General features: G+C 53.5%; 1 pseudogene; it reads left to right on the forward strand.

Annotated features, from left to right (window-relative positions):
• Window positions 1-1,206: 1,206 nt before the first annotated feature.
• On the forward strand, window positions 1,207-24,675 carry LOC133349147 (phosphatidate phosphatase LPIN2-like; annotated as a pseudogene).
• The last annotated feature ends 657 nt before the right edge of the window (window positions 24,676-25,332 follow it).

Below are 25,332 nucleotides of genomic sequence, written 5' to 3' on the forward strand. Positions count from 1 at the left end.
CCCGACAAAGGGTGATGCACCGCTCTCTGCTCCAATTCGCAAAGGTTCGTTTCTCGACTCCGTCTGTAGATGGACTGCAAGCCCGCCGGCAGTGGCACGATTTTCGCAACCGCGACGACATAACGACCACGGAAAAGCCAAACAAACACAGCAAATGGAATTTTCCCGGCAGGGAAACATGGTAGTGGCACGTGGCGTGGTTGCTCAGTGGTCCCACACTGTGGTTTATTTCTAGAAGTTGACTGCGAGGGCAGCGGTTATGAAACAGCGCGCTCCGCATCCGTGCCGAAGTTCATCTGGCAGTTAGTTGCGAGTCCGCGCTGCCGGGCCGGTGTCTGTCCCGTCACGCTCGCCCCGGTAAAAGCCCTTGGCGTTGGCTGCCAAAGCTTGTCCCCCACCTTCCCATGCCCCCCCCCAGCCCCGTGGCCCCCCCCCCCCCCCCACTGCTTTGTGTCCCCGGTAATGTCTAGGGCAGCATGGTGGTAAAAGTAGCGGTTTTACAGGCGCTGTAATCCCGCACACGTATTTAGCCCAGCTGCTTGCGATGGCTGCGTGCGCATGTTCGCAGGCCGAATGCGGTGGTGAGATGTTAACTGCCTCGCCTTGTGTATAAAACATTGTGAGTTCGATCCCGACTGATGCCTGTATATTTGTAATTGCGTGTCTCCCCGTGGTCGCGTGGATTTTTCTCCGGGTCCTCCAGTTTTTCCCTTCACTTTCATAATCAATGTGCGTTTCGAGTATTTGGCTGCTGCTATATATATTTCCACGCGACGATAAGCCGCTTCGTTGAGCTATCATTTGTGACGGCCAGGTCGCTTCTGAAGAAAGCTCTATAGAGCTCAGTGGGCCTTACCTGGTAAAATAGAAGATAGAATTTGTACAGGAGCCCGTGGGCCACTTATTACAGCTATCGTCAAACTTGCTCCCCTGCTCAAACGAACAGCACTGAGAAGGCGGTGCAGGCGTTGCTCGTCTCCTGAGCCCTGAGCCAGTGGTGGAATTTCCACGTTCCCATGTTGGGGTTGGGGGGGCGGGCGACTCGAGTCTTTGCTTTGGACCCCGGAGGGCGGGATGATCGGCCGAGTCTACCAACTCCACCCGGGATTTGAACCCCCGCGCGATCCCCTTTGGATCGCGAGCTACGCCTGGCCGTTCCCCTAACACGCCCCCCCCCCCTACCCCCCACCTCTGCGCGTGCTACAGGCGCAGACCATGAACTACATCGGGCAGCTGGCGGGGCAGGTTGTGGTGACGGCGCGCGAGCTCTACAAGGAGCTCAACCCGGCCACGCTGACCGGCTGCATCGACGCCGTGGTGGTGCGCCACGCCGACGGCTCGTTCCAGTGCTCCCCGATCCACGTGCGCTTCGGCAAGCTCGGCGTGCTTCGCTCGCGGGAGAAAGTCGTACGTACGCTGCGTCCGCGAGGGGGGTGGGGGGGGGGTGGTGGCGTGCGCGGTGGAGGCGTGGTGATGGCTGTGGTGGTGATAGTGGTGTGATAGTGGTGGTGGACTTTGAAGTGTTTCTCAAAGTGCACCTCAAAGTGCGCTAGCCTGGCACAAGCGCCGTGGTTACATCACCACCACTTGGTGAAGAATGGTTGTTGTTGTTGGTGGTGGTGGTGGTGTTGATGATATGATCGTGGTGGTGGTCACGGTAGTGGTGTGGCGGTAGTGGTTGCATGTCGAGTGGTGTCGTGAAAGTGGTGGTGGCAGTAGCGGATGTGGTAGTTGTGGTGATGTGATAGTGGTGTGGTGGTGGTGGCAGCGTTGGGGTGGTAGTGCTGACAGTGGTGTGGTCATGGTTGTGGTGGCGGCGGCGGTGACGGTGATGGTGGTGGAGTGGCAGCCAAAGAAGAGAACACCCCGAAGAGCACGTGGGTTGTGGAGATGGAGCGATGAATCTAGCTCACGTGTGTAGCTGCCAGATAGATTACTGTGACCTGGCAGCAGATCACGTGGCCTGTTGGACCAGCCTTCAGCACCACGCTGGTCAATGCAGGTTTGTGAATGTGGACAGCATAAATACGGGAGCATAGAAGTTCAGTTCAACAAAGGATGTTGGTGCATTGCCTGCCCACAATGCCCATACAAGCAGCTATCCAGGCTTGCTACCCGATTAGCTTCTGAGATCCGACGAGGTTGTGGGGTGCATGCCAGTTCAATTGGCCAACGTCAGGGCAGTTGAATGACAACAAAATTGTTTACAAAAAAAAAAGAATCCCTCATTGCTTTTAGAATATCCTCCTCGATCAGAAATTCTTTAAGTGTCATTGCGACGTCGCTCACCTTCCACTCACCTCCCACTCCTCTTTCCGGAACTTCTGCTTTTTCGGTTCTGCTTTTGCTTAAAACGCATCGCAAATGATCGCCGTTGCTTACGTCGCGAGATTGTTTACAGCTCTCTAAAAGCTGAACTGCTCTCTAGCAAATCGGAGTGGAGGGGGGGGGACATTTCACTCCGGGAAACCACCCGTGAGAACTGGGCCTCAACCAAAGTACCAAAAACCCCGTATTTCGTAAGAAATGATTCATACAGCGTCTCGGTTCCCTGCAAGGAAATCCGTGAGATTAATCAGTCGCTTGATCAATACGACCACATTTTTTCTTGATGTGAAACACCACGTTAGGGAAATTCCACTGGCAGAAGGCGAAAAGCCGTAACACAGTCAGTCATTGACTCTGTTTTAGACAAATCACGGTGGGCGAGATGTGAAATACCTCGCCTGGTATGCAGGAGGTCGTGGGTTCGATCCCGACCCTGACGCCTGCTGTATATTTGGCGTCTGCGTGTTTTTCTTTCTCTCCCTGTGGTCACGTAGGATTTTTCTCCGAGTTCCTCCGCTTTTTTTCCCCTCCACATTTAGAATAAACGTCACGCATTTTAGAGCATTTGGCTGCTCTAAATTTCCACGACGACGATAAGCCGCCACTTGGTTGAGCTTCCATTTGTGACGGTCAGGTCGCTTCTGCACAAGAGATACACAGCTTACTCAGTGGACGCTTCTTGCATGGTTTGTTTTGTTTCAGTTATTTCAGTTTAAACCTCGCCCCACCCCCCCCCCCCCCCCCCCCCCGTTGCATTGTGTGCGCAGGTTGACATAGAGATCAATGGCGAGCCGGTGGATTTGCACATGAAGCTGGGGGACAACGGAGAGGCTTTCTTCGTGCAGGAGGCGGACGACGATGGGGTGAGAGCCGCATTAAAACACCTTCCCACGGCTCGGCACGTACGGGCGACACATGCCCCGGGGAATCTTGATCCGCATCGGCCTCTTAGACGACGCACGTGACATTATAAGTCACGCAAGCCCCTTTTGGACCGATGCGCTTAACCTTAAGCAATGCGGATTCAACCCCCTGGTGGAGCCTGGAGAGCTGATTGGAGTTAAATTGAACTCGCAAACAGACACTTTGTGAAAGACCCAACCCGAAAATTCCCTGGGTTTGATCTTCCATAAAGTTCATAGTCCACCCTGAACCGCATCCCACTGCAGTAAACCATGGCGGTAGATGCGGATATCTGATGCACAAATGGAAAATTAAAAACCCTCCAGTAGTAGTGCTGCGACTGTGGTCATCCAGAACAGACCGTAACAACGTCTAACGACGCAATCATGCCCCGATCCACAAATACGAAGAAGGAGACATCACAGCGATATACTACGCTGCTCCTGACACCTGCATGTGAAATTGTAGTTGCTGCTCTGCATCTACATGAGCCGTATGAAAGAAGGAAACAGTCTCATGCGTGGACACTTTCGAAGAATATTTTTACGTCATTTTAACAAATGCATTCCACTGAATGTGCTCAACTTCTGCTTGTAACCGTGACCTTTGACAGGGTCTCCCCCACAGAACTCGCAATCTCCCCCTTGCCAGCCACTCTCTCTACCGCTGAGCCACAGCTGCGCCGATATCACATTCGCTAAAATATATACGAGTCTCAACAGCGGTTATATAAAGTGGCATAATTTTTAGGACATGAATTTGCGGAGTCGTTAATGCGCCTACCGACGCGGCCTTGGCGCTCGAGGCATCGACGCGAAGGCTGCGTCGCGGGGGCTGTCGTCGTCAGAATCAGAATATTTGCTTACACCGGAGAAATCCGATGAGCCATGAAGCTCTTTTTCACAGGTGGTCCAGTCATCGTTGCGGGGGGCGCGCCGCACAGCGCTAATCACCTGCCTCTCGCGACCACGAATAACCCACCCAACAGGGAGCCAGTTTTTCCCAGCGCTGATGAATTCCTTTGCCGGTGACTGGCACGGGGAACAAAGGGAGGGATTGTAAGCGGAAGGCTTGGAAGCCGTCCCGGTCGCGATTGCAAAAGTGTCGTTTTGAAGGCCCAGGGATGGGACTTGGGCACCTCTCGCCCCCCACCGCGTAGGGCCGTGCAGGGGAACGGACTTTTGCCGTTCGGCCTCCACGCTGTTCGAACGCTCGTTCATTAATTTCTTAATGAATTCGTCGGTGTCTTTTATACGCGGCCAGGCGAGAGTTCGTTGGGACATAATGTGCGCGTTCATTCGTGCACTTTGTTTATAGCCGGGTGAGAACACCATTCGCATCGTGATGTCGCGAGAGATGGCGGCGCATTTTGGGGAAGCCTTTATCCAGCAGCGGATTGAACATGGCACTTTATGATTGAGAGAGCCAATTGTTTAGTCATTAATTCACTCACCGTTATACTTTAGTTATTACTCATTTGGGGGCACATTGACGCTGCCTGTCTCTTTCATTAACTTGTTAATTAATTACTCTCCTTTATCTCCATGAGCACGTGACGGTTCAATGATACTTGCCATCTGTTGGGCAAAAAAAGTATATATATGTCGATATTTAATTATTAATTGTGACGAGGTGAAAAAATATCAATGTCGTATAAAACGTCAATGAAAACCAAAAACACCTTCAATAGCTTCAAAACAATTAGCAATACAAAGCGACAGATAATTATAATTTTAATAGGAATCAGGATTTCAGTCATTTTATATATTTTAAATCAATGGCACTTGGATATTGACCAAGCGGCGATTTTCCAATAATTGTCATTGCTTGTGGGGACAGCTGTTGCTTGTAGCACCGGGCAACCTGGACGCATTTGTTGAAGGCCGCTGACGAGACACATACAAGTCGAAACCAGCCCACGGTTTACTGCTTATTTAATTGCTGCTGGAAAGCGTTGGCTCAGAAAGCCTGTTAGCTAGCGGCCAAAATTTGTATTTCCTTCTATATTTTCCTGGCAGTGACACAGACACCACATGTCTGGTCTTTCACTTTTTTTTATTACCCGCAGTCTGCCAAGACCACAATAATTAATTTGAATTACTCACTGTCTGCCAAGACCACAAGAATGAATTTTCCCCCGAACTTTGATGAGCAGTCCCTCCGTGGTGTTTTCACGGACGGCGCCACGTCACCCCCTGTGGCATTTCTTTACCTGGCCCCCACTCCCTGCTGATGCGACTCAGAGAAGTCGAAACCAGCCCGTTTGTTTTTCAGCGCGAACCAATGCCGCTGGGAAACGTCGCTCCAGAACATATCTTGGCCTGACGGACCTAAAGCTGAAATTTTACAGTAGAACCCCTCTTTAACGACGGTAGTTGATTCGACAAAACTAGTCGTTGAGTGATTAGGTTGTTCAGCGAGTATAGGAATTACACGTTAAAGGCTTAATTAATTCCGATAGCATCGAATGTAAACAATGCCCCAACGCTCATGAATGGACGTCGCTGATTGGGGGAGGACTGGTCAGACTATTTTTGAGCTCACCGATTGGCCGAAATTGACGGTCGCGTGCTCGTCGTAAGCCCGTCGTTAACAGGGGAATGGTCGGTAAGCGAACCACTTTGGGCTCTATGGAGGCCTGTCGTTAAGCGATTAGTCGTTAACAGGGGTGGTCGTTAAAAGGGGTTCTCCTGTATTCTTTAGTGATGACACAGACGGGACATTTAATGATCTCGGGTGTACATTACAGACTTTTTAAGATCTGGGTAATCATTCATGTAATAATAATAATTGATAAGTTATTTTTTTTACTGTCAGCCTATTGGGATTGTCATTCAGGTACAAATACATTGTCCGCATTTCTTAATTGGAGAGAATAGCTCGTACAATAACCGGAGTTTGGTGTCGGACGTACTCGGGACAGACTCGACGTTTTTTCATCCACGCTGGGACGGCAGTGATGACGCAATGCAGATTCATGTTCGCATCTAAACCAGCGACTTAATGTGCGAGTTGGCCGTGTATTTCCGGTTTTTCCCTCCACATTTAGCAATGTACGTTCAGACTATTCAGATTATTTCGCTGCTATAAATGTGTAAATGATAAGCAACTTTGTAGATCGATCACTTGTGGCCAGGTCGCTTTTGAAAAATAAGTTTATGCCTCAGTGGGCTTTGTCTGGTATGATGGGGAGTTGTATTTGTATGTGTTTGGGGTGATTTGATTACCTTGTACTCCTATCGTGTTGTTGTACTGTTTGTTGTTGTGACGTTCTTACCCGACCCGACTGGCCATCTGTGAAAAAAAGCTTTCTAGCTCATCGGATTCCTCCAGGATAAATAAACGATTCCGATTCCGAAAACGACACCCTCCGACCCACTGCCGCCAAATGTCTGGCTCACAGGCGTGGGTCCGCCACACCTGCTTGGTTTGGCGGCTGCCAATGAACATGGCCACGGCGCGATAAAACCCACGGCATGTCACCCGCGCCTAGCCGGGCGTGGCCCGCCGCGTGTTTGTGCCTCAGGGCTGTAAAAACGGTGCATGTCACGCAGTTAGGCAGGCGCACAGAAACTCGTGGCTCTGCTGCTGATGCTCCTGTTATGAGCTTCAGTTAATGTTTAGTTGCACTGTTGTTGTTGTTGCTGATGATGATGTTGGTGATCTTTCTGTTCCTATTCTTTCTTCTGCTTTTGATGCCACCGTTTTTGCTGCCGATCGTGATGACGATGCTGCTATTGTTGCTGCTGCTGATTCTGATGATGACAATTGCCGATGCTAATGATGATGATGCCACTCCTGTTGCTGAATTGAACCACGATGACGATGATGATGGGTAATGCTGCTTCCGCTGCTAAAGATGATGCTGCTGCTGTTGCTGTTGATGATGATGATGACGACGACGATGCCACTGCTGCTGGTGTTGGTCACGTAGGAGGTGGTTCCTGCCCACCTGGCCACGTCGCCCATCAACACGGAAGGCGCCGCTCTCATGGCCGCACACCTCGGCAAGGTGACCGCACGGCGGCCTTCCCTGCAGCGCTGCCGTTACGCGCAAACACGCCGGGTTTCCGCGGCCAGCATTAGGTCTCGTGTGTTAAGGCCACACGCGTGATCGTCCGGCAAACGTACGCCGCGAAACCGCCCTTCTCCGTCCGGCATGGCTGGACGAGTCGAATTTGTCACGCGCCAGTTTTTTTTTTTTTTTCCGGCTTGCGGCCGAGTTGGAGATGCGAAACGGTAACAGTCGGCGCGTCTCGGCGCCCGCATAGAATGGAGGTGGTCCATGATGATACGAAGGACCATGGAGGCGGAACGAGTGGAGCCCAGGGGGCGGGAATGAGTGGAGAAAGAGAATCGTCAGGATGGTAGACCCCCCACCCCCGCACGAGTGGGGAGAATGCCAAGAGGAAGAAAATGTTGATGACGATGATTTACACGCACACAGAGTGATCACTGTAGCGGCACATTGAGAGCGGGAGGTGAATCGATGACTGCAACGCAGGGGCAGACCGTCAGATCGTTCTTTTAAACTGGAAAGATGATTCAGATTCAGTGCTACCGATTGGACAGCGCCCTTGATGCACAATGAGTTTAGTTTTTTTAATTAACAATAAATTAACAATAAACCACCCTAACTCAAGGTGGGGATAGTGTACCATTCTATGAAGCCGGCGACCCGGGTTCGATTCCCGCTCACGGCCCGCATCAGCGATGAATATCCGAACCGGTTTTCAGGCCCTCCCCTAGCTCCACTCAGCCTCAAATGAGTACCTGGGGCAGTGTATAGTAAACTTCACCTACTGGGGAGACAAAGGCGGTCCGGCGTTGTGCTGGCCACCCACCCCGTGTGCCGTGCCGGCCTTCATAGGTGCTCGCTAACAGCACTCGCCCCAACAGTCTGTTACAGGCTTTAGGGGGGAGGAGGGGAGGGGGGTGTTTTTGTTGTCTTTGCTGTCTTTGTTGTTTGTCTGTGTGTGTGTACGTGTGGGGACAGTGGTAGCATAGTGGTGATCCGCGACTGTGAGTTGGATTCCTGTCCACGGGAGAAGAAGAGGGTCGTGATCTCGGTGTCCATCGTTGTCCTCGCTGCTGCTGCTGTTTCCCCGGCAGGCTGCCGGTGAAGGTGCCGACCGCGAGGAGGCGGAACTTCCTCCCTCGCCGTGTCTTCCGCTGGCCGATCCAGGATCCGTCTCCGGCTTCGCTGCGCCGCCCTGGCTCGGCCCCCAAGAGGAGGAGGAAGCGGCGGAAGCGGTCGGAGATGGGGGGGCAGATGAAGAAGCTCGGCGAGCAGCAGCCGTCCGACGGGGAGATCTTCGAGATGGAGATGAGCACCGACGAGGAGGCCCCGAGGCAGATCGCTCAGAGGTGGGCCGCGCGACCTGGGAACAGGGTGGCCGTCCTACCTGTGTCTAGAACTTGCGATGATCTCGTCGAGTAATCGATTTTGTACAATCGGGATAAGCCCAGCTCTGGATGTGGCGAGCGCCTGAATTAACATCGGATTAATGGGCGCCACGGTGGCGATATGTTAACTGTCTCGCGTGGTATACGGGAGGTCGTGGGTTCGATCCCGAACTTTGACGCCTGTATATTTGGAGGTTGCATTGTTCTTCCCGGGGTCGCGTGGATGTTTCTCCGGGTCCTACAGTTTTTTTCTCCACATTTCGAAACATTGGTCTTACAATATTTGACTGCTGTTGTAAATGTATACACGATAACCCGCTTCGTTGAGCTATCGCTTCTGAAAAAGAGCTGTATAGCTCAGTGGGCCTTACCTGGTAAAATAAAATTAGTTAATAGTTTTATTTTTACATATGCATGTGTGTGATGCCTGGGATTAACTGCTGAAGGTGCTTACGAGGGAGAATTTATAGCAGGCACCTTGGCTGCCAAAACGGCCGCCTATGACCGCCGCATGTTTTTGGGCGTCATCGAGGGGAAGATGTCAACCCTAGGAGAGTATGTTCGAGCTTATGAGATTATCGTTAAAAAGCCCACACGTGTGCTTTGGTGTGAACGTGCGCGTTTGTGGTGTTGTTGATCTTCTGGGGCACGATGTAAAAACATTTAAAAAGATCAAGTTTGTATTGGTCCCCTTCCCCCCGTGTACAAAAGAAGAACATTTTGTCGATTAAAAGTAAACAAAATTCTCACCAAATTACTGAGATGCTCACTAAAGCAACCTTTGGATCCCTAAGGGTTTGTAACTGAATGTGAAAACCCCCTCGATCAAGCCTCGATTACAGTTGCACAGGGTTGTCTTTGACTAGTGCTAAGACTATGTATGAAATGTGACATTCTGACTATATTTAACACTAAACGCATACATTTTGCCAGCAAGTATTACAAATTGTAATTGTCTTTTTTTTGGGCTAGCCCGTGCTATTATCTGCTCAAATTTCTGTCGCAAGAGCCTCCTCCACCACCACCACCCGACATTAGCCAAACTTAATTAAATCTTCACGCGCACGAGCGTTTAACGACCCGCCGAATTATTGTTTCGTGTTGTCTGCCGGCCGTTCCACCCTTGAAGAAGAGCCTCTCAGCTCTCAGTGGGCTTCCCTCGTTAAATAAACATCCGATTCCGATTGTTGTTTCGGCCGAAGGATGCCAAAGCTGTCGTTAGGAAGATCCAAAAAGTCGGAATGGCTTCCTGGATTTGTGTTGGGTGTCAGAGGTCAAGGCGTTAAGCGCTCGTCGCGCGTGGCGACGGTTTCGTTTTTGTCTTGGCTGTGTGTCGGGGCGGTTGAGGGGCTTGGCGACAGATACTTTGCCGAGACCGTCACTTGGCCCGACGCCGAAATCGATTTTAAGAAGCGCATCGGCACTGGTTGGGGGACTGACGTTCGTTAGGTGAATTCTCACCATCTTCTGTTTGGGCCTGCATGTCAGGCCGACGAGCCTGGAGGTGTCCAGGCCGGAAGTGACCGCGGTGGCCGCGTCGTACTCCAGCGACACCATCCACCCCTTCTCTGACGGCGAGTGGAGCACAACCGTGGGGTCAGCACTGCTGTTTGTCCTACCCGTTTGACAACGCTGATAAATAATTATCATGATGATCATCTCTGTGTTTACGCGGCGCTTGAATGCCCCCTGCAACTCGGAGGCCCCTTAGCGTCGCTGCATCTCATCTCAAGTCAAACATGTCCGTGTTTGGAACGCGCTTTGTTGACATGCGTTCCCCCCCCCCACTTTCCGCCTCGCCCCGTTCCTCCAGCCCCGACGAGTGCCGACCGCCGTCGCCGAAGAGCGACTCGGAGCTGGTGACACGGCCCTCGGAGGCCGCCATGCGCCCGGAGCTGCCCATGCAGTGGACTTGGGGCGAGTTCCCAGAGGCCGCGAAGGTAACATGGTGCTGCTGCAACGATTGACCGGCGACGCCTCTTAATAATAATGACATTTATACTGCGCCAGATGCTGCAGGCAAATCAACACTCTGGAGGCACGGAGCCAAGCCGAGGGCTACTCGAAAGCCTGACCCAGACCGATAGAGGGCCTTTGGAGTGCATTCGATGATTGCTGATGTGCAAAGGGATTCGAGAGAGTTCCACACCGATGGGGCGATAGCAGAGCACTGACATGAGGCTGTAACAGTATAGTGTATTGTAGTGTAGTATATTGTAGTGCGGTGTATAGTATATTGTAGTGCAGTGTATAGTGACGTGAGGCTGTAACAATTCTAGACCTTTGATTGTCCGAAGCAGATTTTGAGTGGCGCTGCTGCCTAGGGTTCTACCCTGAGCTTCGGTGCAAGGACGGGAGTAGTGAGGCGAGGTGTGGTGGTGAACCGGTCACTTAAAGAAGTACTCGTGAGATAGAGAGAGCGTTAATGTGTTGGCTCTGTCCGTCAGTCCGTCTGCAATGGGCAGCGGCGCATTACAACTCTTGCAATAAAAATGCTCCAATGTGAAGGCGGTTTTAGATGAAAGTGAATTCCTGTACAGCGCTGAGCCAGTGGCGGTAATTCCACATTCCTCTGCTGGTGGCGAGTCTCTCCAAAAGACCCAACCGCTGTAGACTTCCCCTACCGAGTGGTACTCAATTTTACCCACCCCCACCGGAGAGATGATGGGCACGTGGCGTTCCGATTGCGAGCCTCTCGCTCTCCCGCTGAGCCGCTCGGCTGGCCCGTATGGATTCGACAGCAAGCACCTGCGGATTCTGGTGGCGAGGTGTTAACTGCGTCGCCTCGTATGCAGGGGGTTGTGGGTTCGATTCCGACCCTGACGCCTGCTGTATATTTGGAGTTTCCGGTGTCTCTCACCCCATGGTTGCGTGGATGTTTCTTCGGGTCCTCCAGTTTTTCACTCCACATTCAGAATCACCGTGCATTTAGAGTACTTGGCTGCTATAAATGTCCACGTGATGATAACCCGCTTTTTGTTGAGCTATCCATTGAGGCCAGGTTGCTTCTGAAAAAGAGCTACATAGCTCTGTGCGCCTTACCTGGTTAAAAAAAAAAAGTTTTTAGTATTAGCCGTCGACCCTCAAAAAGAAAAAACAACCTTTGCTCGTTGTGTTTTCCCCCGCCACGCTGTGCGACCTCGGCAGTACAAGAAGAGCGAGAAGTCGGTGGACTCGCCGCCGGCGGCGTCCGTCGATGTGCCGGCGGGCTGAGCGCTCCTTCCCCGCCGACTCCCCGTCTCCGTGCCCCTCCGACCCCGGCGACTCGGGCCTCGTCGGCTCCGACGACCTGAAGCCACGCGGCCTCGGGCTCCGAGTCTCCGGCCCATGCCTCCTGCGCCTCTCCCCTGCCCGCCGACGACGAGGACGACGACGAGGAGGAGGAGGAGGAGGAGGACGGGATGGACGGCAGGGAGGACGACGACGGCGGTCGCACGGAAGACTCCCGCCACGGCGCCCCCCGCGGAGCCCACGATGCCCGCAGCGCCCGCAGAGCCCGCGGAGCCCACGGAACCCGCGACACCCACAGCGCCCACGGCGCCCATCGCAGCCCGCGACGTCGACGGTGCCCCCCACGGCGCCCGCGACGTCGTCGGACGACGCGAAAGGCGACAGCGGGAGGCAAGTCACCCGCGTGCGAGTCTGTTGAAAGCGTCGTTCCGCCTGCCGCAGCGGCCGCCGCCTCCTGCCAGGAGCCCAAGGCTCCGTCTTCTGCGAAAGACGGAGACCAAAATGGGTCGTCGTCGAAGAAGAAAGGTGAGCCTCATTTCACTAGCGCTCGCGGGAGCCCGTGGGGGGGCCGCAGTGAATGGCGTCGGCTGACGACGCCGCTGTGATCGTAACGATGATCGAGCGCTGCTGCCACCCACCCCTGTGCAGACGCCTCCAAGCGGAGCAGACACCAGGGCCCCTCGGACATCTACCTCGACGACCTCACCGCCCTTGACCCCGAGGTCGCCAAACTCTACTTCCCAAAGAGGTTAGTGCCACTCGTGATGCGTTGCCACCTTTTGCGCATCGTGTGTTTGTGTTTTTTTTTTGTAATTTCGCAATTGGTGTGATGACTCTCGCGACTTTCACTACCTATCACCACCCTACTGGTCCCCACCTCCTCCTTCCCTCCCCTCCGATCACCATACTTTGTAACCCCTCCCAACCCCTCTCCACCCTTGCACACCCCCCCACCCCGCCATGTTATGTATATCGTTTATTGTTAAATTTGAATCACAGTTCCTATGATCACTGTTACATTGTTTTTATAACTTTATTTTGGTGATTTCCAAAACGTATGGTTTAGCCATGTTTGTTTGTTGTAGTACAGAGTTAGCCTGATAAATCTAATCTACATTGTCTCATGGTTGTTATTGTTTGACTTGCATCCCACTGGCAGTTTTGCACGTAGCGTTGACATGCGGTGCTTTTTTCTGGAAGACTTTGCTGTTTTTTCCTGGATTTTTCTGTTCACGTCTCTGTTTGTTGCGGTTGCACCCGAGTCAAGAGCCGCATGGCTCACAGGGCTCTACCTAATAAATAAAACTAAAAACTGAAACTAAACCACGCCCGCCGCTCTTCCTGCCCGCCGTCTCCCAGGGAGGGAGAGCTGGGCCGGCGCTGGAGCGTCAGCGGGTCGGACGTGAGAAGCGAGCGCTCCGACCGCCCCTCGCCCCCCTCCACCGTCACAGCCGTCGGCGTCGGCGGCGGCGGTGGTGGCGGCGCCGTTGACAGCGGCACGGAGTGCCAGTTCGACTCCGACTCAGACGCCCTCTCCGTGGGCCTCTCGCTGTGCGGGGGGCTGTGCCACAACGCCGAGGTGTCCGAAGGTGCGGATGTCCGCCCGCCCGCGCCGCCCGTTATAGCCGCGCGACAGCTGTTCTTGTCAGCTGGCCGCCTACCGGTGCCGCTGGGGCCCGTGGAGGTTAATTATATATATGTGTGTGTTGAACTTCCTTTGCACCGTGACGTAGCCAACCACTGCTTTTTTATGTTTTGTTTGTTGTCCTTCCCCCGCACCTACGATTAGCACGGTTGGCTGCGTACGGTGCGAAAGAAGTTCAACACACACATGCATACATGCATATGTGTAATGCATCTAGCATGTGAATCACACTATTAATAATAGTATGTAATAACTTGTGTATTGTGCGCAAAACTCGCGAAGATCGTACTATCCTTGCACACTTGTACATTACGTAGGTCCCCGTGTGACCACGACCAGGCCAGAGTCCGCCGGGACGCTGGTCTATTTTGCGACATGGGCATCGTTTAATAGCCTCTGATTTTTTGTTCCTTGTTATCGTCGTTGTCTTTCGCAAAACCCAACCTCATCCTCGCAACAGAGAAGTTCCAAGAGCGGGTGATCCAGTACACGGACCTCACCCAAAACCCAGCCCTCCTGGACGACCCCAACCTCGTCATCAGAATACAGAACAAGTGAGAGATGCGTGGACGGCGCGGGATGTTCCTCGGTCGAGCGAGCGCGATGCCTCTCCCTGAATGGAATCGTCATCTTGCGGTGCAGGTGGCACAATTGGAATTCATGGTGGGCGGCGGCGGGAGGGGGGCGTGGTAGTGGTGGTGGTGGGGGGGGGAGGTAGCGAGGCGGGTGGAGGTGGTAACAATATTTCTCATGTTGGAATGCGATTAACACTCGTCTCAAAGTGCCGCGTAATTCACTCGTGACGAGGAGCGTTGTAGGGAGTCGGCATCGCCCGCCCTTACGGCAGCCCCTCGTGCGCCTCGCCTGAGCCCCTTTCAGTAAATCACTTCAGAGCCCATCGATTTGGCGTCCGCTCGTCAGCGCCCGCCGACGGGCGCTCGCGGTCAGCGGGCGACCCCCGGGCGGGAGCCGTGATTGGCGTGAGTGACTCGGGGCCCCCTCCCTTGCAGGCCACGGCCATTATCGATCGGAGCGCGCCGCCGACGGGCAGCACGAGGCGAGCCCAGGGTGAACGTGTCCGCGAGTTGGCACTCGTGTCTTGCTCACTGCCATCGCCCCCCGAATTCTTTCCTATGGCTGGGTGGGGGGCGCGGGGGGGGGGGGGGGGGCGGGGAGTCAGCCCATCGGACAAGCGCATGGCAACTGAAATGGCAACAAAGTTGTTCCCGTTTTATCGAACTCGGAAGGATGATCAGAATCGGAATATTTATACCGGAGGAATCTGATGAGCTGTCGTAAAGCTCTTTTATCACATGTCCAGTAGTGGGCGGGTCAGAATGTTACAACAACAAACAATACAAAACACACGACAGGAGTGAAAAGTATCGGGAAGGTAAACAAATCGCTTTAAACAAAAAAATATAGAAATAAAACTTAACAATTTTTTCATCTCATCGTGGACTGAGACAGCTTGCCAACCGCGATTTTGAACTCGCGACCTTCCGATCGTGAGCGGATGTTCTTGTCCCCGTGCAGGTATTACAACTGGGCAGTGGCAGCACCCATGATCCTGGCGATGCAGGCGTTTCACAAAGGCCTGCCCAAGGTATTTCCTCCGCCCCTTGTGTACATATCTAAGATCGTGTGCAGGGGGGGGGGGGTGGAGAGCGGTTTATTCATCGACAAAACTAAATAACGTTGTGCTGTTTGAACGAGCTGTTTTGGCGATGAAAGACCTTGGGACTTCGATGACATTGATGATGATGATGATCATGACGAAGAAGTCGATGCTTTCAGTACATTAGTATTTATTCGTCATCATGTATGTATCTCGAACTTCTTTCGCACGCTAATTGAAGGTACGGGGGAAGGACAACAAACTAAACACATAAAGCAGTTTTAAAGAAATGAGTTTACATCATCCGTATCGGGCCAGCAATGATCAATCCACTGCTGCCCATTACCGGGCCTAAGAGTGCGATCGAATGTCAGGTGGTAGGGGGTGGCTAAGAGATCAAGGGGGTTCGGGTTCGCTTCCTTTCGGCGTTAGTTTCCTTTGATGGCCGTCGGCGCTCTGCGAGAGAGAGGGAGAGAGAGGCCTCAGTCGGCACAGGCGACGGCGGTGGCGGCAGCAGCAGCATCCGTTGTTGCCGGCGTTGACGGAGGCGGCGTTTTGTGTGGCGCGCAGACCACCGTGGACAAGCTGGTCAAGGACAAGATGCCCAAGAAGCCCGGACGCGGGTGGTGGTTCTGGAGCCGGAAGGACACCACGGTGGGGGGTTCGCGCACGCGGTCGTGCGTGCACGCATGTGTTGGTTGCCTTCGTAGCCGTCTTGTCCGTGTTGCTTTTTGAACGTATCAGTTTTGCTTTCCTTGACTGAATTTTTCTGTTCGGTTTGTTGTCCTTCCCCCGCACCTCCGATTAGCGCGGTTGGCTACGTACGGTGCGAAAGAAGCTCAACATGCATAGACACATTGGCGACGAGTTTGCGGTCACATGGACACCCCAGTCTTATCTCCGCACGAGTTAGGAACTGCTAAAAATAAACCAGCCGCCCAGCCACTTCCTCGTTAGTTTCGCTACCTCCCGCCCCCTCGTGTCACTCAGGTTGTCGCCGCGGTGGCCGTGGTCACTCGCAACCCAGCGGGTCGCCGGTTAAATCTCCCGGCGCGGCAGTTGAAACAACGGGGCGAGTTTCTTAAAATCCCACCGCCTCTGCCCGCCCAGCGGCACGAATGGGGTTGCTCCCATCTCTTCCGAGACGTTGTGGCCGGTGTGCACGAGCAGGCCACAGCGATGTCCTCGTGAGGGGCTCTCTTAGACCAACCTTCATTGCAAGTCTAGATTTGAAGCTTTCGTGACTGCAAGGATTCATATTATTAGTTTTTTTCGGTAAAGTCACGTAGGTAAAAAATTAAATTAATAAAAGTAAAATAAAAATAAAATAAAAATCACGACGTTTCGGAGGCAACACAAGCTTCCGTCTTCAGGTGGAACCGTCACAGCACGATAGCTGTATCAAGTGAGAGAAATTCCAAGAACACAGTATTTGTATATATACTGGTTGAGGGTGGGAGGAGCCAAGGTAGGCCCTGAATATTATTTTTGTGAGGTTCGGTGCGGCTGAAGCACGCTGTTAGAAATGAGCCTTTGTTGTGTAAACTAGGTGCGGCTGATGTAAATGTGCGCGTGAAAGGGACTGACCCTTTTGTTATGTAGAGATGATGCGGCTGAAATCGCTGCCAGAAAATGAGTCTTTGTTGTGTAGAATGGTTGACTTACCTACGTGACTTTACCGAAAAAAACCTAAGAAAATACTTCATTGCAAGGCCTGCGGGTCACTTGGTCGGCCCTTGTTGGCCTTTAGTGCGGCCCCAGATGTGCTGCCCCTTGACGATATACAAAGAGTGAAAAAAAACCCATCATCATCATCGTCGTCATGCTGCTGTCAAATCCCAATGGTTTAAAATGTTTGGCGGCCACGGTGGCGAGATGTTAGCTACCTCGCCTGGTACACTGGAGGTCGTCGGTTTGATCCTGACGCCTGCTGCTGTATATTTTAAGTTTGCATGTTCGCTCTCCCGGTGGTTACGTAGATTTTTGTCCGGGTCTTCCGGTTTTTCCCTCCACATTTAGAATCGCCATGCGTTTAGAGTGTTTGGCCGCTATAAATTTCCACGCAACAAGCCACTTCGTTGAACTATCATTTGTGGCCAGGTCGCTTCTGAAAAAGAGCTACATAGCTCAGTGGGGCCTTACCTGGCAAAACAGATGCAGTACGGGGCACTTCAAAACAATGTTAACACTTCTGATAATTTGCAACAACGCCACAAGAAATGTGCCTCTGGGCTCTGGAGACCACCTGGAGAAGATTCCAGGCCATGTGTTGACAATGATGGCGAACAAGTGGAGACTCTTTGATTTTTTGAAGCTATTAACATCACGTTTGTTATCATGTTACAGTGTATCAATCATTATCCATTCTTTTTCCATTAAGAACGATAGTTTTTAGATAGTGTTAACATTTTTTTGAAGCCCCCTGTGTAGTAAATATACAGACGATGTTTTATCGCCGAAAGTGTAGGCCGCCCCCCTCCTACCCTCTGAAAAAGAGTAAAGAACACCGCTGTAGAACGCCCACCGCTGGAGGAGGGAGGAGGCCCCTTCTTTCCAGTGCGTGGCGCACGGGCGAGACGTTGCGGGGCTGCACCTCTAACCCTCGCCTCCCCCCCCCCCCGGCTGTTCGCCGTGCCGCAGGAAATCAAGGCCGGCGGGACGGCAGCCAACGGGAACGTTTCGCCGGATTCGCCGACGCCAGCCGAGAAGGTGGACGCCGGCAGCAGGTGGGGGGGGGGGGGGGTCGCGTTGCCCGTTTCCGCCCACCATGTTGTTATCTGCCCGCCACGTTGTTATCTGCCCACTCGATAAAACCTTGGGACGCTCGCGGCTTCGTGATCCGTTGTGTAACGAAGAGGGGGCGGCGGTGGGGGGCGGGGGGGGGTGTTGCGCGCGCGGGATGCGCATGTGAACTTTGAGCGGCCGTTTTGTTGACTCTCAAATAAAAAATGCCGCCCGCTGGCTGGCAGGAAATTGACATGGGGGGGGGGGGGGGGGGTGGTGGCCGTAGGTCGTTTCCACGTCGCAATCGTCGCACTGATTAGATTCAGGGCTCGTTCATTCTCGAGTCATCATGAACGCCGATTCGTGGCGCCCACGTCATCGCGCACGGCGTTCCCATGAAACAGCCCACCGCGTAAAGTGTGAGTTTAGCTTCGTGCGACGGGAAGCCTGCGGAGACCGGCGAGGTCTTTTGCTGCTCCTGGTCCAGGGTTTTGGTTTTCCCAAACTCCAGTCCTCGTGGACCCACCACACTCCGTCTTTCCATTTTGATAAAATGCACTCCTCTCTCTAGTTGTTGACACTGCTGCTGCTGCCCGTGCTGCTGCTGCTGCCCCTGCTGCCCCTGCTGCCCTGCAGGCTGGTGGATGAGGTGGTGATCTCTGCCGAGCCGCTGGCACTCGTGGAGTGCGACGCCAAGCGGGTGGTGGCGTCCGACTCGCTGGAGGAGGCCTTGACCTGCATTTCCTTCAAGAAGTCTCTGCGTCTCTCGTCGGAGCAAATAGTACGTGCCCATCCCCACTCTCATTAGGAGGGCCATCGTGAAAGCATTTGAGGGTTATCACAGATTTGGGCAGACGCCGAATGTACAATTCAATAACTGCACTATTTGTGTGTTCTTCTTTCGCACCGTATGTAGCCAACTGTGCTAATCGGAGGTGTGGTGGGAAGGACAACAAACTAAACACAAAAGTGTTCAAAAGAAATTACGCTCCAGTTGTGTTTACCTCCGTTGCCATTTTTTATTTAATTGTTATTATACAATTGTCCCTCTTTACCCCAATTCAATCGCGATTATGCTGTCGGCGTCCTGTGTTGTCATGAAGCGAAGAATCCATTCGGATATTTCGCAGGGCATCGCACAATCCCTTTCTGTTAGCGGATTTCACAGGAACCGCTCTTTGAGAGCTCTGCAAGTAGACGTCCGATCTGCACATTACGGGTGGAGGGGTGACTGAGACAAATCCTCACCCAAATTTACCAGCGATGAGATGCGCGACATTTCGCTTGAAACTCGTGCCGAGCATCTTCAGGACTCGAGATCCAGGAAGCCAGAACGCATTCCCCGGTAGTCCATGCAATTTCCCTGCCACCGTGATCACCACGTGACGAACCGCCGTTGTTGATTCTCAGCGGTGGAGCTTGATCGCTGGGGAATCGAATCCAACGTGCCTCCGATCGCACCACTGCAGCGTCATAACCATCCCAGCATCACATTGTCATCATCACATGATCGCGCTAGTTTCTAGAGTCGCGCCAGCCCAGCGTCATGCCATTACAGCGTAATACCATCACAGCATCACATCACCACCTCCGATTCGCACGGTTGGCCACGTACGGTGGCGAAAGAACTTCAGCACGCGTGCGTACGTCCAACACGACGTTTCCCCCCTTCGTGGGCGAGCAGGCGAGGCTGAACCTCCGTGAGGGACCCAACAGCGCGACGTTCAGCATCACGACGCAGTTCCAGGGCACGACGCGCTGCGAGGGCACCATCTACCTGTGGAACTGGAACGACCGCGTCATCATATCCGACATCGACGGCACCATCACCAAGTGCGCGCACACCGCTCGGCCGACGTTCGGGCCCCTCCCTCCCTCCGCTACTCCCCCCTGAACTCTGACCCCCTTGACGACCGCGTTCGCCGGGCGTGCGCGCCGCGTCTCGTGACGCCGTAATTATTTTTAATCGGCGATGTCGATCAACCACGTTCGGTGAACTGAACGTGGTTGCTGGAGGTGAATAGTGAAACGCTTCTTGACAAACGATGAATGTTTGCGCGTCCCGTAGGTCGGACACGCTGGGCCACATCTTGCCGCAGTTTGGCAAGGACTGGACGCACGAGGGCATCGCCAAGCTCTACCACAAAATCCACGAGTGAGTCTCTCCTGTTTGTCGCGTATCTTCGCCCGTTTGTGTATTGTTTGCTTGTGTGTGTGCGGTGGGGAGCACAGTTGTTGCATCTGCCAGTCATCTCTTTGAGTCACGCCATGGCACCTGGGTCTGTTACGCGACGACATTTCATGTGGCCTCAAAAGTGTACCTAGCGTGGCACAAGCGCTGGGATGACGTCACCGTCACTTAGTGGCGATCGGCGGTTGTTACGCGCTACGAACCCGGCGACCAGAGTTCGATTCCCGCTCGCGACCAATAACATTGCCGAATATCATAACCGGTCCTAGGCCTCTCCTAGGTCGACTCGGCCTTAATAACACCAGTACCCGGTGCGGTGTCTAAACTTCAGCACTTGGTGGGACAAAGCCGACCGGGCGTGGCGCCGGCCACACCACCTCCTCGTGTGCCACGCAGGCCTGCGTGTAGGCCCTCCTCGCTGAACAGTGCTTGCCCCGGCGGCCCGTTAAAGGCGACGCGTGCGGGAGGATGATCTCCGTCTTGCGTGCGTGCGCACGCTTTGTCCTCAGGAACGGTTACAAGTTCCTGTACTGCTCGGCGCGTGCTATCGGCATGGCGGACCTGACCCGCAGCTACCTCGAGTGGGTGAACGAGCAGGGCGTGATGCTGCCCAAGGGCCCACTACTGCTTTCCCCCAGCAGCCTCTTCAGAGCCTTCCACAGGTAAGCCGTCTCCTACCTATACTAGTACGACTACTTCTACGAGTGCCTATGACGAGTACCTGTGATACTACTACTTGTGCTTATAATAATACTGCTATTACTACTCGTACCTATAATAACACTACTACTACGACGAGTCCCTTTAACTACTACTAGTGCCTATAGTAATACTGCTATTACTATAAAGTCAAGTAGAAGGGAAATAATAAAATAATAAAAATAAAACATAATAAAATAATTCTCACGACGTTTCGTCGTGAGAATTGCTTGCGTTGTGGCCGAAACGTCGTGAGAATTATTTTATTATGTTTTATTTTTATTATTTTATTATTTCCCTTCTACGTGACTTTACCGAAAGAACCAAGAAGATGAATCCCTGCAGTCACGAAAGCTTTAAGTCGAAACTGCTATTACTACTCGTACCTATAATACCACTACTACTACTACGACGAGTCCCTTTAATAACACTCCTACCACTAGTACCTATAATACCCATGCTATTACTAGTACCTATAATACCACTACTACTAGTACCTATAATACTATTACTAGTAGTACAACCTATAATACACGTAGTAGTATTACCTATAATACCAGTACTAGTACCTTTCGTACCACGACTAGTAGCGCACCTGTGATGTGGTGTTTTGGAGCTAAGGGGATGGTAACGGGGTTCGCAAGGCTCCAAACACACTCGAGATGTTAGGTAGTCAGGTGATGGCAGCACAGAGAGTGGGATCGTGGGTGGGAGATTTTCTCCACGGTTCTCACAATCTTCTTTTCCCCGCGGCTCTGTGCGTCGAGGCAAACATTCAGGAGCGACCAGCAGGTGGCAGTACAGACATGTGTACTGTTTGGTGTGCGTTGCTTGTGAGGACTCACTCAGCGTTTACTCCGACAGTAACTATGCACGTACAGCAAATAGATAATTGAGCCCAAGAGCACGTCTTCTTTTAGCGTCGTATGTATGTGTGTGTATGTCGAATCTTCTTTTGCACCTGTACGTAGCCAACCGCGCGCATTAAATTATTCAGTTTGCGTGCTACGATTGAGACCGGGATTTGTGGAGTCGGCCCGGCACGCGGTTATGGAGCGGATGAATGGACGCCCGGGAGGGAGAGTGACCGCGCTGTAGAGCGGTCCGATGACGACCTGAAGTGCCTCTGTCGTCCACAACAGGGAGGTGATCGAGAAGAAGCCGGAGAAGTTCAAGATCGCGTGTCTGAGTGACATCGGACGACTTTTCCCTGCCGACTCGCATCCGTTCTACGCCGCCTTCGGAAACCGCCCCAATGTAAGGACTCGCCTAAAGTGCAGCGCGACAGCGCTCCGAGCCGTGCGCGTACAACTGACACACTCGATAAACCCCACGGAAATCTAATTGGTCCGATGCAAGCCTGCGAATCCTGTTTAAGTCTACGCGAGAGTTCAGTTGCGGGTGCTTGGTGCTGGCCGTGGTGCTGACGCTGTCTCGTCGGGCGGCAGGATGTGTACGCCTACAGGCAGGTGGGGGTTCAGGAGAGCCGCATCTTCACCGTGAACCCACGCGGGGAGCTCATCCAGGAGCCGACCAAGAGCTGCAAGTCCTCGTGAGTGATGCCAGCACTCGTACGCACCAATGTACTCACCAACCTACACACCAGCGTACGCACCAATGTACTCACCAACCTACACACCAACATACACACCAACATACACACCAACCTACACACCAGCGTACACACCAACATACACACCAGTGTACACTGCCTGGCGGTGGTGGTGACGCTCTGTAGTCCAGCACTGTAGAGGCAGCAGCTAGGCTTGTTGGATCACCGCAGACATGGTGTGAAACTCCCTTCGCGTGGGCGTCGAGGAGTCGAGCCGTACCCTGGCTCGCCAGCGGAAGGCGCTACGACGAGTGGACTAATCGCCATCTGTGTCCATCTGTACGGGGGGTTGAGTGTTGCCCCCTAGCTTATCGCATCCGTTGCACAGCTTGGGTTTACAACGTGACTGTGCAGTCGCACACACAGACATTGTGGGACGGTGTGGTGGGTTGTGAATATTAACTTAAATCAATTAATTGAAATACCTCGAGTGAGAAAATGCTTCTAGACGTGGCATTGCACCTGAGTGTAATGTTTCTTTCTTCCCATCCTCCTCCTCCGCTCTCCCTCCCATCCTGTTCACCCACCCTCAAATCCTCCTCCTCTCCCCCCATCCGCACGTTGTCCTCCTCTCCTCCCCCGTGCCTGCCACGCGACGCTGCTGCTGCTGCTGCGTGCTGCGGCCACAGCTACGTGAAGCTGAGCGAGCTGGTGGAGCACATGTTCCCCCTGATGATGAGAGAAAATGCCGCGGCGTTCCCCTGCTCGGAGGAGTTCAGCCAGTTCACCTACTGGCGCAGCCCGATGCCCAGCGTCGACCTCGAGCCGCTGTGACAGACGGACAGACCGGCGGGACCGATGGATTGCGGCCTCTGTGGAGGAGGGGTGGGAGGGGCGGAGATGGGAACACCGCACGAGGCTGGGATGTGGAGCAGAGTGGCATGGAGCGGACCAGACCCAAGCGGAGAGCGGGAGGATGAACGTGGTGTACAGCTGGCTTGTCGCCGCCTCAGACGGATATGAGAGCTGCCTAAGTCGCACTTGGAAAAGAGACTTTTGTCTCTACCGGCCAATTTCCCCGCGTCGCGAGTCGGGGGGGAGAATGTTGAACAAAAAAATATATGGAAGGCGAAAATAATTTCCTGTTGCCTCCGCGGAACACGTGGGTTTCACAGCCGCTTGGATTTCCGTCTTGTTTTAAATGGGGGGCGGCTGGGTGGGGGGGTGGGGGGTAATAAAACCAGTTGTACTCTGAATGTTGCTCAAGGATTTAAAACCCCTTTTGCGCGATGTGAACTCCGCTCGTGAGTTTTCCGCTGGAACCCGAGCGACGGACGCCGCGACGGGGAGAAGGCTTCGTGCGTGCGCTGCGTTCCTCCTCCTCCTCCCAGCGGTGTCGCTCAGGCGGCACTTGCGGTGAAGTTGTGGCCTGGCTGAGCAAGAGAGACGCGCGCGCGGCTCTAAGTCTTCGCGTTGGGCGACGACGCTCGCTGTCGTCGTCGTACCTTCTGAGCCGGGGTGGCAGGTCGCGGAGGCCTACGACGACTGGAACCGCGCGACGGCCGCTGCCTAGAATCGGTGTACACCGAGACGAACTCGCTTGCTAACCCCGACCGCGCGGATTTTCGTCGTACGCCCCACCCACACGGAATGAAACGTCGGACATCCTTCCAGACTACGCGGCGACCGGAAGACGCCGTGTGAGAGCTGTTTCTCTAAAACCCCGGCCGCTTCTTCCCCCTCCCCCCCCGGTCGAGACACCGTCGACTCAGGGACCTCACGACCGCCGCACTCACCGAGGAGTCTCTTGCGCCTGCACATGAAACGATGCGAGTCGAGGTGGGGCGGGCGGGACACGACGGGAGTGGACAAGATGTGAATCGAAGGGAATCGGCGGCACACGCCCGTGTTGTTTACGGTACTCGAAGTGCTTATTGCCGATAACTTCCCCGGAGAGAGAGAGGTGAACTCTGCCGGATTAATTCTCTCTGGCGTCGCTGCTGCCGCTGCTGCTGCGTGGTTGAGGGGCACCGCGCTGATTTCTTTGGCGTCTGGTTGGCCGCCAAAGCGGAGCGACGCTCGTGTGTGGTGCTGGATTCGTCGCTCCGAAGACCGAATCGCTTTAGCCGGCACACGCACAGATCTTTGAATCGGGTGCTTTGTGCATAATTGCAAAACATATATCGGTCGTGTAGTATATATATACACATTATCTACGGTGTATGTATAAACACAGCTATTGTGAATAACAAAAACTACCTTGAGAGTTGTATTATGTCCACATTCTTTCTGTGAAAGATGGGGAAAAGGGAAATACTGTATTAAAATAATCATTAATGTGCCATGATATCACGAATAAAGTTTAAGGCTGCTCTGTAGCCATGTAGCGTGTGTTCATTTTCATTGGCTCCTCCCATCAGTGGCCGTGGCATTCGGTGCACTTGACAACGTAGATTTGCCGTGCGTGTAGCGAGAGACGCTGCAGAGCAACGGTGAGAGGCAGAGGAGATGGACTTCAACAAGGGCAGGGAGTCAACAGCACGGTCGGTGGAGGTAGGGAGTTCCAGGCGATGGGGGGCAGCAGAGAAGAAGGAGCGACCTCCCACTGAGCGGAGGTTGACCGGGAACTTCGACAGAACGCCTTGGCTGCTGGAGTGGAGCGAGTGTGGAGTGGAGTGAGAAGAAAGGGGAGAGGTTGGAGAGTGTGTGGAAGGGAATAGAGTGAGGTGAGGGAAGAGGTAGGAGAGTGCGTGGAAGGGAGGAGAGTGAGATAGGGGAGAGGTAGGAGAGTGTGTGGAGGGGAGTAGAGTGAGATGAGAGGATAGAGGTAGGGGAGTGCGTGGAAGGGAGGAGAGTGAAATGATAGGGGAGAGGTAGGAGAGTGCGTGGAGGAGATGAGAGGGGAGAGGTAGGAGAGTGCGCGGAGGGGAGTAGAGTGAGATGGGAGGGGAGAGGTAGGAGAGTGCGTGGAGGGGGGTAGAGTGAGATGAGAGGGGACAGGTAGGAGAGTGCGTGGAGGGGATTAGAGTAAGGTG

Source organism: Lethenteron reissneri, chromosome 29 (assembly GCF_015708825.2).
Source record: "Lethenteron reissneri isolate LAM-NWPU_2019-01 chromosome 29, ASM1570882v1, whole genome shotgun sequence".
Lineage (NCBI taxonomy): Eukaryota > Metazoa > Chordata > Hyperoartia > Petromyzontiformes > Petromyzontidae > Lethenteron > Lethenteron reissneri.